The sequence below is a fragment of the Dipteris shenzhenensis genome, chromosome 23, assembly GCF_047967505.1.
Source record: "Dipteris shenzhenensis isolate YYH24624 ecotype China chromosome 23, Dip_SZ_1.0, whole genome shotgun sequence".
NCBI classification, from domain to species: domain Eukaryota; kingdom Viridiplantae; phylum Streptophyta; class Polypodiopsida; order Gleicheniales; family Dipteridaceae; genus Dipteris; species Dipteris shenzhenensis.
This window is the reverse complement of record NC_141618.1, coordinates 42,716,615-42,730,035: the sequence shown is the minus strand read 5'-3', so window position 1 is coordinate 42,730,035 and position 13,421 is coordinate 42,716,615. Positions and strand designations below refer to the sequence as shown.

Sequence of the window (13,421 nt, the reverse complement as noted above, 5' to 3'; positions counted from 1 at the left end):
GCTTACAAGAAGATATTAGCAATGCTATATTCAAGATTGTGGTATTGTGAGGTATGCTTAGTATCAAATCGCATTATGTATTTTCTTAATGAGTCCTGCAAAGCCTTTGATATCCCAACGGACTTGGAGGCCTATTTCCATTAGCGTGCCCCCCATTCAACGTACTTCCAAAGTGCTCGTCTTGCCACCCCAGCTCTCCCTATCGTGCTAGCTTCAACCATTCACGGTTCTCATGGCTCAAGCGGTTTTGGGTTACGCTGCCAATGATTCTTCTGGTATCCTTGCCCCCTTCCAGTTCAGTCGCAGGTAGTACTCCTCACACTCTCGTTTCTCCCTCATCATCTTCCTGGATTAACGTCGCCAAATCTTGTCCCTCCTTGAATCGCCAGCTCGTTTATCCCGTAGAAATGTTGTTATCCTGCAGCTTGATGAGTTTATTCATGTGGTCGTGATGGCTTTGCTTGCATCCGCTCGCCTTGTTGATTTGCTGCCCGTTTTTGACAGAGCTACCGGAGAAGAGGATGTCACCTTCAAAATCACTCACTGCGGGATATGCCACTCCGATTTGCATCAAATTCGTAATGAGTGGAAAAGCTCCTCATAACCTATGGTTCCAGGGTGAGTCTCCCTCCTTTGTGTCTAGCCGGATGGCTACCCAGGCTGCGAACACGGTGGATATTGGAGGTTTTGAAGATACCGGTTCGTGGCTTAGTGTAGTGATGCTCTATATTCTTGACTTTCCAGCAATGATGCTGGTATGGTCAGGTTGGTCTCCAATCGGATCCAACGTATAATAGTCGCGTCTCTGATGCAGGCACGAGATTGTTGGAATCGTTACGCAAGTTGGAGCTAAAGTGAAAAATTTTAAGGTAGGCGATCATGTTGGCGTGGGATGTATGGTGGGTTCTTGTGAAAAGTGCGATGCTTGCGAGAAGTGCCAGGAGCAGTACTGCCCGAAAGTAATTTTTACATGCAACAGCGTATACTACGACGGAAGTGCTACCCAAGGTGGCTATTCGACGCTTATGGTGTCCGACCAGAAGTAAGGCATTTTTTACTTCAGCAGTGGATATGTTTAGTGTGAATTACGGCTCTCAAGTTCTAACGTTGTCTCTCTTTCTATCAGGTTTGTTTTCAGCATACCCCCAAATCTTCCCTTGGACGGGGCAGCTCCCCTGCTATGTGCCGGTATAACTGTCTACAGCCCTATGAAGTATTTTGGCATGACGGAAAGAGGGAAGAGCCTCGGAGTTGTTGGGCTTGGAGGCTTGGGGCATATGGCAGTGAAGTTTGGCAAGGCGTTTGGGTTAAACGTGACGGTCATCAGTACATCGCCAAGCAAAGAGAAGGAAGCAAAGGAGGTGTTGGGCGCCGATCGTTTTATTGTCAGCAAGGACGAGAACCAGATGAAGGTGAAGTTGCCACTTGTAACTTGGGTTTGTAGGCTATACAATTCTATACCGTATGCCTTAACCAGTTCTTAATGATGTTGCATGGTTCTCCATGGAATTGACTTGTGAAAGCTGTGGTCCGCATGGAATGTTCTGCAGCAAGCTTTCAAATCATTGGACTACATAATCGACACCGTATCTGCAGTGCACGCTCTTGAGCCTCTGTTGCACCTCCTGGGCGTCAATGGGAAGATGGTATTGGTTGGAATGCCGGACCAACCTGTAAAGTTGGCCCCCGATGCTGTAATCTTTGTAAGTAATGTATACCCAACAGTTGCAAAGACCGTCTCCCAGAACTATCAAACATGGAAGTTGTGTAAATTCGTCGTGATGCATGTGCAGGCCGTCGCTTTGTGGGAGGCAGCATGATCGGGGGCACAACAGAAACGCAAGAAATGCTGGACTTGTGCGGCAAACATAACATTACAAGCACGATCGAGAAGATCCCCATAGACAAAGTGAATGCTGCAATGACAAAGCTGGAGAAAGGCGACGTGAAGTATCGATTTGTGATTGATATCGCCGGAACTCTGAAAGCCTAGATGGAGGCAGCTATAGCTGGGAGTGTTTCAGTAATCCTGACGATACTGTTGTCTTCCCCCTTAAGCATAGGTCAGAGGACATCATAAACTTTGCAGAGTAACACATTCTCAGCAAACTTATGGGGTAGCATCCTTGTTCACACGTTAGCATCTTTTATGAGGCAGTTAATATTACTTCATTGCTAATTTTAGAACTACCTTATACGCTTATACTTTATGGATTTTTCCCGGGAATAGTTAATATTATTACTAACTTCATTGTTAATGCTTAGAACTACCTTATGCTTCTATCATATGGAATTTTCCCAAACTGGAATACGTTTTGTATCTAAAGTTGTATATTTTTGTATTTGACTAAGTAAAGGCCTCACGTTTCAACATCCTCTCTTTTTTACAACAAAAATAGCATAATTGCTTTCGTAATGGCAATAAGTCACTTTATATTCAAGCTAAATTTAACTAATGCCCAATAAATCATGCAAAATTTTGTTGTACATGATCTTGCTTATCAAGGGTCTTTTCCCTCACAAGATTTTTGGTAGTAGCCTATGAATGTCGTACGTCACAAAACCTCACCAAGTAACATGCTCTCTCACAAAACGTCACCAAGTAACATGTTCTCACAAGATTTTTGTAGTAGCCTCTTCTACGTCACAAAACCTCACCAAGTTACATGCTCTCTCATAAGATTTTTAGTAGTATCCTCTTTTAAGAGGCAGATCACATTGGACAATGATACACTTTATCTTCCATCAATTTATATGAGAAAAAATATGGATCCATGCCATGGTGCTTTCCACATGAAGAAGAAGCATCTCGACCTTTGGGTAGAAGGATCCTTGTATCCTTTAGATCCTGCCAACCAAAAGAGCCCTCCTTTCCATACAATGCATGAGCTAGTTCAATTTGTTGGAAATGGACATGCGGGGTTGCTTGGTTATTGCAATTAGTTAAACAATGCTCAGTCAATGGCTATGTAAGCAAGCAAGATGTGCAGAGCCCAAGCAGAGATGCTAGCACATTTAGGAAATAGCATCATTGTTGCAATGCATATCTCTATGCAAGATCTTAAAAGGAAGAACTAGGATCTTCATGATAAAGCCAAAGCATTGGACTTGGAGTGAAATGCATTGGACTTGGAGGGACATAAATTAGAAGAGTCACTCAGTAAGCTAGCTGAGTCCAAAAAAGGCTTGGAAAGATATATATACAATCAAATTTGATGAGCCATAGAGAAGGAACTAGAGAAGGCAGAAGAACGAGTACAAAAGATGAAAGAAACACCTTTGCGATTGAAGGAGAGGAAAAGAAGGTACTTACATAACATGGATGCATTGGCACCCTCTGGTGGTGCTAGAAAGAGGAGAGTCCAGGCTACAAGGTTGCTTATCAAATGTTCCAATGAGATTACACTCTTTTGTGCTACACTATATGTGACAGTTTTTATTGTGTTCTTTGGGAACTTCATCGAGGATGTGATGGGAAGAACGGACGGGGATGATATTGACTATTCATATGCTCTAGCTAGTTTATTAAAGTCAAGCAATGTCATTGGGATACTAAGGGACCCAAGACACAAGCGCCTACGTGTGCAAGTTGCTGAAGAGGTGATGAAGGACTTCAAGGATATTGTGGATGCAAAGGAGATGCTTGCAGCTTGTGATACTTTCAGTGTACGTCATGAAGCTTACACATATGTTTTCAAAATTTTCAAGTCTACTATTTTGGGAAAGTACAAGAAGTCTATAGTGCCCCTACCCACACCTTGGTCTATGAGACGTGAACGGTAAGAAACAAACCAATGTGCAAGAGAAATGCTTGGAGGGTACCATTGCGTAAGGGGCAAAATGACTTGGAAGAGTAAAAAGAATTTTGGCTTGCAAACCTTTGAGATGAATGCTTTCAACAATGTCTACTTAGATGTTGACAAACTGCAACAAGCAATGGTTAAATTCTATGGCATGAGAGAAGATGGTAAGAGGAAATCCATCATAGCATTGCACTTTACTTAGTTCATTTCCTATATCATGTTTATCCTAATGATTATTCTCTTTTGTTGTATAGATTGCAATGGAAACCTCATATTTGTCATCAAAATGGATGAATCTCAATTGGTGAAAGAACACAAGTTAGAGAGAGTCAACATCTGCATCATGAATAAAGCCTTAGCCTTTGTTCAAGGGGATGAAGAAGTAGAGCAAGATTTCTCAGTGCAATCAGAGAAAGATATATGGTGGCTTGCAGCATTTGAGACTCCGAAAGAGTGCCATGAGACATTGAAGTGGGTTCTAGAGAGAACATGAATCCCATTGACGATCCGAAGGTAAGAGGAAGGGCAAACATTGACAGTCGATGGCCATGGAACCTTTCAAGTTGAATGGCATCTTGTTGGTGATTTGAAAACCCTCAAGTGCTTGCATGGTTGTGATACAGGGGCAAATGCAATGAACACATGCCTTTATTGCATGTGTTTGCAATGTAAGCAAAAGGCTGGCTTATAATGGGAGAATGGCATTCTATCTTGCAGCCAAATGCAAGCTCCCAATTGCGACAAGAGTGATCCAAAGTGGGATCCCATCTTGCCCATCCCACTTGAGAGAGTACACATGTGTACTTAACACATAGAACTGCGCATACTTGATAAGTTGTTGTATTTGCATCTTGTTTATGCTTGGAATTTAATTCTACAAGAAGTATCCACACGGTGCATTACAGAAGCTGAGAAGTTGCTATCAGAGATGGGATTCCATGGAGCATATGTCAAACTTAAGGAGGATAAGAAAATGTCTGGGGCAATACAAAATCTTCCTACAAAAGTGTCTATGGGTGGAGGGAAGGCAAGGAGATTCCTATCGAACCACAATCTCGACAAAGACAAACATACATTGTCTCAAAGTAGTTTGGGTTGGGAATACTGGAAAGCATTGTGTGAATGCACGACCAATAAGGCTTCTCATCCTCAAGTAGCAACTTTGAGAGCTAAAGTATGGACAAAGGTAGATGCATTGCTTCGCCAGATTCAAATCGATGAGATGTATTATGAAAGGTTCAGGATGGGTGTGAAAGAGTTTATGCAATTAATGGTGAAAGCATGGGGGGAAGCGCACATTGTGCATTACATGGTAATCTTGGCAAGATCGTAATATTTAGCATTTGATTTATAAACAATTTTTGTTGCTGATTTGATTCTCATCATGTTTGCAGCATATTCTCTATGCACACGGACCATGGTTTGTACAAAATTGGGGTCCTTTGTCCATTTGGAATACACAAGGCATGGAGAAGTCATACTATAGAGCCGAGGAATCCTACTTCAAGAACTCAAGGCATGGTGGTGGTGTCACTCACAGCAATGCATTGCATGAGATGTTTCACTACTACACACGGATCCTATTGCGACGTTTACGTATCGACGTTTAGCGCCCGCTTAGCGTTAGTCGTCGGTATGAAAAGCGGGTTTTGTAAATCGTCGCTATATAGCGACTGTTGCTGAAAGTCGCTATATAGCGACACTAATACAAAATATTATAGCGATGTTTTTACAGAGAGGTTTTTTTTTTTTAATAGGCCTTAAAAGTTAGTTTTTTCCAATGACAAATTTTTTTAAATTATCATACATGTTTGAGCTCATAGAGAATAAAAAAATGAGAGCATGTACATCAAGCCTTTGAAGCTCATATATTCATGTCCAAGTTTGAGATGAGAAAAATCAAATAAGAGCATTTACATCAACTGTTTCATCTTGAGCCAAGTCTAAGGTGCCAAGCAAGTCTATCTCCAACTCTATACCGAGTTGATCTCCTATATCATCATCGTACTCTAGCATCGTACGTTCACCTAAAAGTATTTGATCATCTTCTTCAATAAAGCTTAAGTGTGGTGATTGATCTTGATGATTGTTGTCTTCTTCGTCAATATTGTGATCTCCATCCTCCTCCCGTGCAATGTCATTATGCGCATCTTCCTCTTGGCTCATATGGTGATCTACATCTTCTTCGCTAGATTCATCAATTGGATCCGGCATTGGTAGTGGCATCTCCATATCCACATCTTGATCTTCAAAAATTTGCTTACTTCGTGGAGCAACTTGGATCATGTACCACCATCTTGGATCAGAACGATCCGGATGAAAAACCACCTATATTAAAGATGGGTACCAAATGTCGTCAATTATATATATATAAATGGACTTTAAAAATGAAAGCTTCGACTAATTAAATCATTAGTATGCACCTGCTCACAGTGCTCGGGAAGAAAAAAAGTATCACTTTCATCGGTCCAATGTTTGGTGGAGTCTATTGCAAAGAGACCGCTACTATCTTTTCTCACTGTCACATGGGGACCGTTGTAAGTAGTTCTAAACCATTTTACATCAAGAATGAAAAAAGTAAATCGTCTGAAATCAATTTCATAGATGTCATGTATGGTTCCACAATAATCCAACTGCGAGGAGAGAAGATTGGTATCCTAAAGCACTTGCTCGGCTATCTTGTGTGAAGTTAGCCATGACTCCACAATCATACGTGACTCTCTTTGAATCGATGCGTTCCATGCGAAAATGTCGTCCATATGACCATAATGCACTGTACTTTTTGTATTGTAAAAGAGCATCATTAAAACAATGAAGATGCACCTATTTTATAGCATATGTTGCCACAAATAATTACTTAATTACGTCAAGAGATAAGAAACTTACATGCACCATACATCCAAATGATAACTCTCGCTCGCGCTCGTTTATTGTCTCTCCATCACGTTCGGCTTTATGTAGAGCCAGTTGTAGCCAATCAAGTGACATGTGAGTAGGGAGAAGAGCCAGATCTCGTGGATATGGTTGTGATCGCCTGTACATTACTCTGAATCTTGTCCTTGCATTTATTCTTTCTGCTTTGGCCACTTCATATCTCTCAATCCACTTTTGCATCTCAGGGCTATTGAGGATACAAAACTTATTGAATTTCTCCATTTGCTCTTCGCTCATCTTTCTTTCAATCCCTTTTCCTTGGGGAAACTTGCCAACGATGCGATCATCATCCTTGTTGTGCCAAGCTTACGGCATATCAGGATCCGTGGATGCAAGAAACTCTGTGATATATACTAATGACTCTTGCACAAGCCATCCCTCTGCCATGCTTGCTTCTGGTCTTGCTCTTTGTCTTACAAACCCCTTTAAAGTTTTCATAAACCGCTCGAGAAAAAACATCCATCGACTATGAACGGTACCTGCTATAGCCACCTCATCAACTATGTGCACAAGCAAGTGGACTTGAGTTGTCATAATGCTGGAGGGAAAGTGCTTCTCAAGCAAGCATACGGTTTCGATGGATTCCACCCTAGCCTTCTTGATGCTCGATATAGAGATCTCTTTTTGAGATATCCACCTATTTCACATGTCCATGCATCTGTAAGATATCTGAGATATCCACCTATTTCACATGTCCATCAGTTCTTCTCTTTGGTTTTACTTCTTCACTTGGAACATGACCCTTCCTCATAGTCCATACAAATGTCTAGTTCAACCTCTAATTGTTTTACTTTACCACCACGAGTTCAATTCTAATTGAGTGGCTTCATGAGCTTGTGTGTCTAGACTCTTCCAAACATGATCTATAGCAATGCCAACACAGATGTAGATATGGGTGTGATGCCACGTACAATAATCCAGAATAACAACCACTCCTTGCTCTAGTCACATATGGAAATGCTTTTGCTTCGCCCCAAAAGTATGACTTAAGCTTAAGTGTCTTTGAGACAAATCTAGAGCTCCTTTTACATCACACACACAAGTAGGCTAACTCTACTAGACCCCCATCCCCACCCCCATGCCACCCCGTGCCCCACCTTGCCCTACCCCTAGAAGGAGGACAAGGACAATAAGCAATCTCCACAGATGGAGAAGATATTACATCATCTATCTTAGAGTTCACTATTGAGGCACAAAGTTGCGACACATTTACAACCTTTGGATCTTCCCTCACTAACTTCCCTTTGACCGTCACATCATATAGGGCTAATAGATACTTTAGGCAACATGTATGGATTCTATAAACACTCTTGAGAGCATGTATGGATGCTAATCAACACTCTTACGAGCATGTATGGATTGTATAAACATGTATACATGATATTGTGGACCCATAAAATGGAAAAGAGGTTAGCTTGATGCCTATTCTTATGCATCATATAGTTTTGTATGGGAGTAACAAAGTCATGTGGATGGGTTTATAAATGGAAATTGGAGAACTTGGGGCTTCACTACATAGCAGCCTCCTCACAAGAAGCATCTCACATAATCTCTCTCTCTCTCTCTCTCTCTCTCTCTCTCTCTCTCTCTCTCTCTCTCTCTTGCATCCTACATATTGTCATAATAAACATATATCTCTTATGCTTAAAAGTTTTAAAAAACATAAACTATTGAAAAAATATACAATGTATTATCACATGTTCTTTCTCATCTTATAGTCCTACATATGGTTCAAATACCTTGTCTTTTTTTAAAATCCATATGATGAGAAGTGTTTGGCTTCTTGACCTACTCTTATACCCCTTTCTTTCCTTCATTTTTGCATTCCAAAAGTCATCATAAGTGGTAAACAAATTTGAACCTACCCTGATCACTACTTTTCGAATTTGTAGTATGTGTGTCATGTGCTTTAGAGTTTCACTATAATGATCAACAACTAACATTACACTAATACTATTATCAAAGAGTGGGCTAGTTGGACAATTGGACCAAAAAACTCAATTTCAAACCACCTAATGCAAAGCAATGTCACAAGGCAAAGGGAAAAATTAAATAGAACCCGTATCGGCCACTTTTGAAATTTATATAATTTATGAGGGCATGCATTCACCATTTTGAAAATTGGACAAGCAATAAGGTGACATGTGCCTTTCTATCTAGCTTACCTTGGCTACGCTTTCTATTCCATAAATAATATTTCCAACAAAAAGTAAAATCTGGTTGCTCACTTATTTGAAGGATCCCTTTCTTCAAAAAAGAAGAAGCATGAAACCATTGCCAATGGTTGAAGTATAAAAGATACATCCTATTCAAGGTTAATAATCCATTGAGGACATTGCACAATAGTAGTGAAAGAAAGGTACCTTGATGTTTATTCAATTATAATGTTTAAAAATGTATCATCCTTGGGGGGGTCACTCATCATATGTAACCCTATCACGTGAGTTCAAAAGAAGGATATTTTTTATTCCTAAAATTTACAGAAATAAATATACATAAGGGACTATTTAAAATAGTTTTGGAAAAAATTTACAGATTTGTATAGAAAAGGGGTACATTTTATTAATGAAAAAATTTATAGATAAGGGATTTTAAATATAGGCCTTGAATGCACGTGATATAGAGGGTTTATACATAGTGACCCCCCCGAGGTATCATCTTTGATGCTTTTTCTTTCTTTTTTTCCAAAAAGGTGGGCATTAAATTAAGCAATAAAAATAACTTTCCTATAACCAAACCCCCAAGAACTATAAGGCGTGTGTGTCTATGGGTGGGATTAACTATTCAAGATGTTGGATATTTATAAGCATATGGAAAGAGATAATCAAAATGTGACACAACCCATGTGAAAAGCATTATGGGAATTGTGGGACTCAAAAAACGCCTCATAAGGAGTGGATTATGAAATTGGATTAAGGACTAAGGGTGAAAGCATGCTATGGTGTCTAAAAAAACTATTTTTGGCAAAGGTTCTAGCATAGATATACTACTAAATTGTGTACTAAAAGGCGTTGACAGTTGGATTAGATTTCCACATATCGAGGAGTCCACGACCTACAATCTACAATCCACTCTCAATTGAGGATGATTTCCCCTCACATCGAGGAATCCGCGATCTACAATCTACTCTCAATTGACTCTCTTCTCTCTCGTGTAATCACTGGCACATGTTTGAAACCATTGATAGTTGAGTCTCTTCTCTCTCGTGGAGTCCTGTCTCTATCCCTGCAATTATCTCTGCTCATCTTCACTAGAGGTCCACTGTTCTCTCTCTCCCAGAGGTCCATTGCTCTCTCTCTCCCCGGCTCTCTCCATTCTCTGTGCAAACTGGTTCTCCCCTTCTCTCTCATTGAAGCCCTCGCACTTTGGACTGTATGTTCTCTCTGGTGCAAAAAATAGCTATGCTTGAGTGATTCTACAGCTCTCTCTCTCTCTCTCTCTCTCTCTCTCTCTCTCTCAGGATGACTTTCTCGTACAATAAGATTGAGCATGCATGTTTTGACATATTGTCTTCTTGTGTCATTCCTTAATTATGATTTACCATTGAAATTGTGCACAAGATGGAGAACTCCACACTAGAAGTGCCACACCATGAAGGGAACTTGCTCAATGCCCTACCATAGCATTGCTCCGAAAGGAGCATGAGACACTTGAAATTAACAATTGTGCGACATTTCAAGCATACCATAAAAAACTTGGACTTGAGAACAAAGGTTGACATTTTTTCTAAGGTTATAAAACATTCAGATATTCAAGAGGTTGTCGATGAGACAAATTTTCAAAGCCAGACCATATCAATGGCAATAATGGATAATCTTATGACATCACTGAGTCTTGTAAAAAGAGTTGATAAGTTAGCTGCTACAAAGAGAGTAGCTCTCCACATGATTGCTAACAATTCAGCATTTAAAAAATATAGTAATGGCAAAGTAGCTAAAGCCCTTGGAATTCAAGCACAGAATCTGAAGAAACATTGCGTGGACATAAAACAAGCTTCCTTCAAATGGGCAGATGGAGGTCGAAAGTGTAGACAGGATTCCTTAAGTTGTAAGGTTGTTCAATGTGTTACCCAGTTCTAGAAAGAGAACACCAAGGTTTCCCCAAACAAAAAGGATGTTTGCAGGCATAGTCTTGGCCCAAAAAGTATACAATACATCCCACCCATTTCTTGGAGCTCACAGAGGTGCATCTTCCTTCTTTCAATGAAGTCCAAGTTACACACTATTATTTGGTACTCTTAACAACTATTTAGTACTATCAAGGATAATATTAGTATTGTTTAGACGTTAAAGCTAACATTTAACACTGTAACAGACTCTATATGAAACAAATTTAGCACTAAATCATAGAATCACAGTACTAAATACTACACCGGGGACTTAATACGTTTATAGTATAGACCATATTTTAGAAATTAGTCCTAGGAATAAAGATAGGACAAAATATATTGTTTGCTCTTTCAAGTTAGTTATTATGACTAAATAGAATACTAGTTATGACTAAATAGTACTATTTAGTGTTAATTAGTAGTGTGTGATGTTTAAAATTGTTTGTATTAGAGAAGGACTTCGAGTGTAATCATTCTCTCCTTGCACTAATCCTACTACTAGTTCTATTTAGTGCTATCTAGTACTATCCCTTGCACTCACAATAAGACAAAGCACCCACAGACGCGCACACAGATGCATTTCCTTAACTTAAAAAAAAACTTACAGGCATGTTATTTGCACGTCTATTTGCACATCTACAAACCCGTGTCTATAGAATAGACAGACGTGTCTATAGATGTGCTTTTAGACACTCTGTAGAAATTTTAAAAAAATACAAAGATGCGTATATAGACGCGCTTATAGATGCTCTATAGAATCATTTTTTTTAATAAAAGCAAAATGTTGTGTGGTTGAACAGAATGATGTGTATGTTGTGTATGCTATGTGGTTCCTTTTAAATGTACAGAAAGAGAGAGTGCTAAAAGGAAAAGGGTTGGCCCTACCTTCAAAAGGAGGCATGTATAAAAGACCAAATGGTTACTTTGGTCTTCATTGTTGTATGCACAAATTTGGAATACAAGCTCCCTCTTCTCTTTAAGAGTGTCTTTGGGTGCTCTCTTGTCTCCTTTGTAGTGCCTTTGTGTTTGCCACTCCATCCCCCTTCACTCTCTCCTTCTCTTCTCCTTCTCCCTCCCTTCTTCCCTCTCTTCTTCCCTCTCCCCCTTTCCTCTTTCTCTCGTGGAAACACACTACAACAATCTGGAAGCTGCTTGCATGATACAAGTGGATGGCTCGTGCTTACATTGCTCTCACAAGGAAGTAGCTTGGAGTGGAGGCTCCAATGGCATTCCTTCAAGATCCCCATGACATGTGAGTTACCATTGACACTACACATTTTTGGCACCAGTACCGAGGAGTTCAAGGTATGCTTTTGCATTTTCACTGGCTTTTTTTCATAATCCACCCATTTCACAAGGCTTCAAGCTTAACTTGGAGATTTGTTATAGGAGGTTTTTTAGAGGAATGAGGAAGGAAGTGTGAGTTGACAAAATATAAAGAGGGGAAAGGAGAAGAGTGGAGATGAAGAGAGAGGGCATAGCTAGAGACATTGTCCATGCAACCTTAGATGACTTCCTCTGTATTCTATCCCAAACTATCTTGTACCTCTTATGTATCTCAAGATTCTTTTGGCTACATTCCAATGAGACTATTTTAAATTTGCCATAAACTGTGGTAGTGAGCTTATTGCACAACAAATATTTGGCCATGTGATAGTCACATATATAAGAGATCCGATGAGTTGCCTGTAGTACCTCTCATTGACTATAGGCTTTTTTGAATCTTTAGTAAGTTTCAAACTATGTTCCATGGGAGTGGATGCAATCTTGCAATCTGCCATATGAAACTTCTTCAGGAGATTGTCAACATACTTGAGCTGACTCATAAAGGTGCTGTCTGAATCTCTCCAGAATGTAATTCCAAGACAATAGTGCATAAGTCCAATGTCTTTCATGTCGAACTTTGTAGTATATAAGTCTTGTTTTAGCTTTCTGAAGAAGCTATCCTTGCTTTCGATCACAATCAGATCATCTACGTACAAAAGTGCAATAGTATTGTCCTCCCCTTGAACTTTGTAGTAGAGAGTATGATCTGCATTGGATTCATGTATCCCAGATCATCAAAATATTTGTCGATTCTATTGTACCAACTTCTGGGTTCTTGCTTTAAGCCATAGAGACTTTTAATAAGATGGCAAACCTTTTTATGCTTTCCTAGTTCAACATAACCTAATGGTTGTTGCATATAGACTTGCTCATCTAGATAACCATTGACAAATGCATTCTTGACATCGAGTTGATACACATTCCATCTATTGAGTGTCACTAGTGATATCAAGAACCATATGGAATCCATGTTTGCTATATTGGAGCATAAGTCTCATCATAATCTTGGCCAAATTGCTGTGCAAATCCTTTTGCAACTAGTCTGGCTTTGTATCTTTGAATACTTCCATCTGGATTGTACTTCACTTTGTATACCCATTTGTTTGCTATGGCCTTCTTTCCTAGTGGAAGGTTGCATAATTCCCAAGTATTATTCTTGTACAAAGCATTTGTTTCTTCATTCATAGCAGTAACTGTTTGTCATTCTGGCTTGTCTATTGCATCTTCAAAGTACACTGGCTCTTCTATAG

General features: G+C 39.7%; 1 pseudogene across 1 annotated transcript; it reads left to right on the top strand.

Annotated features, from left to right (window-relative positions):
* The first annotated feature begins 217 nt into the window (after positions 1-217).
* On the top strand, positions 218-2,150 carry LOC147887413 (putative mannitol dehydrogenase; annotated as a pseudogene). The gene is made up of 6 exons (XR_015543181.1): positions 218-306; positions 505-618; positions 815-1,042; positions 1,127-1,412; positions 1,551-1,707; positions 1,794-2,150. The product of XR_015543181.1 is annotated as a putative mannitol dehydrogenase (transcript).
* The last annotated feature ends 11,271 nt before the right edge of the window (positions 2,151-13,421 follow it).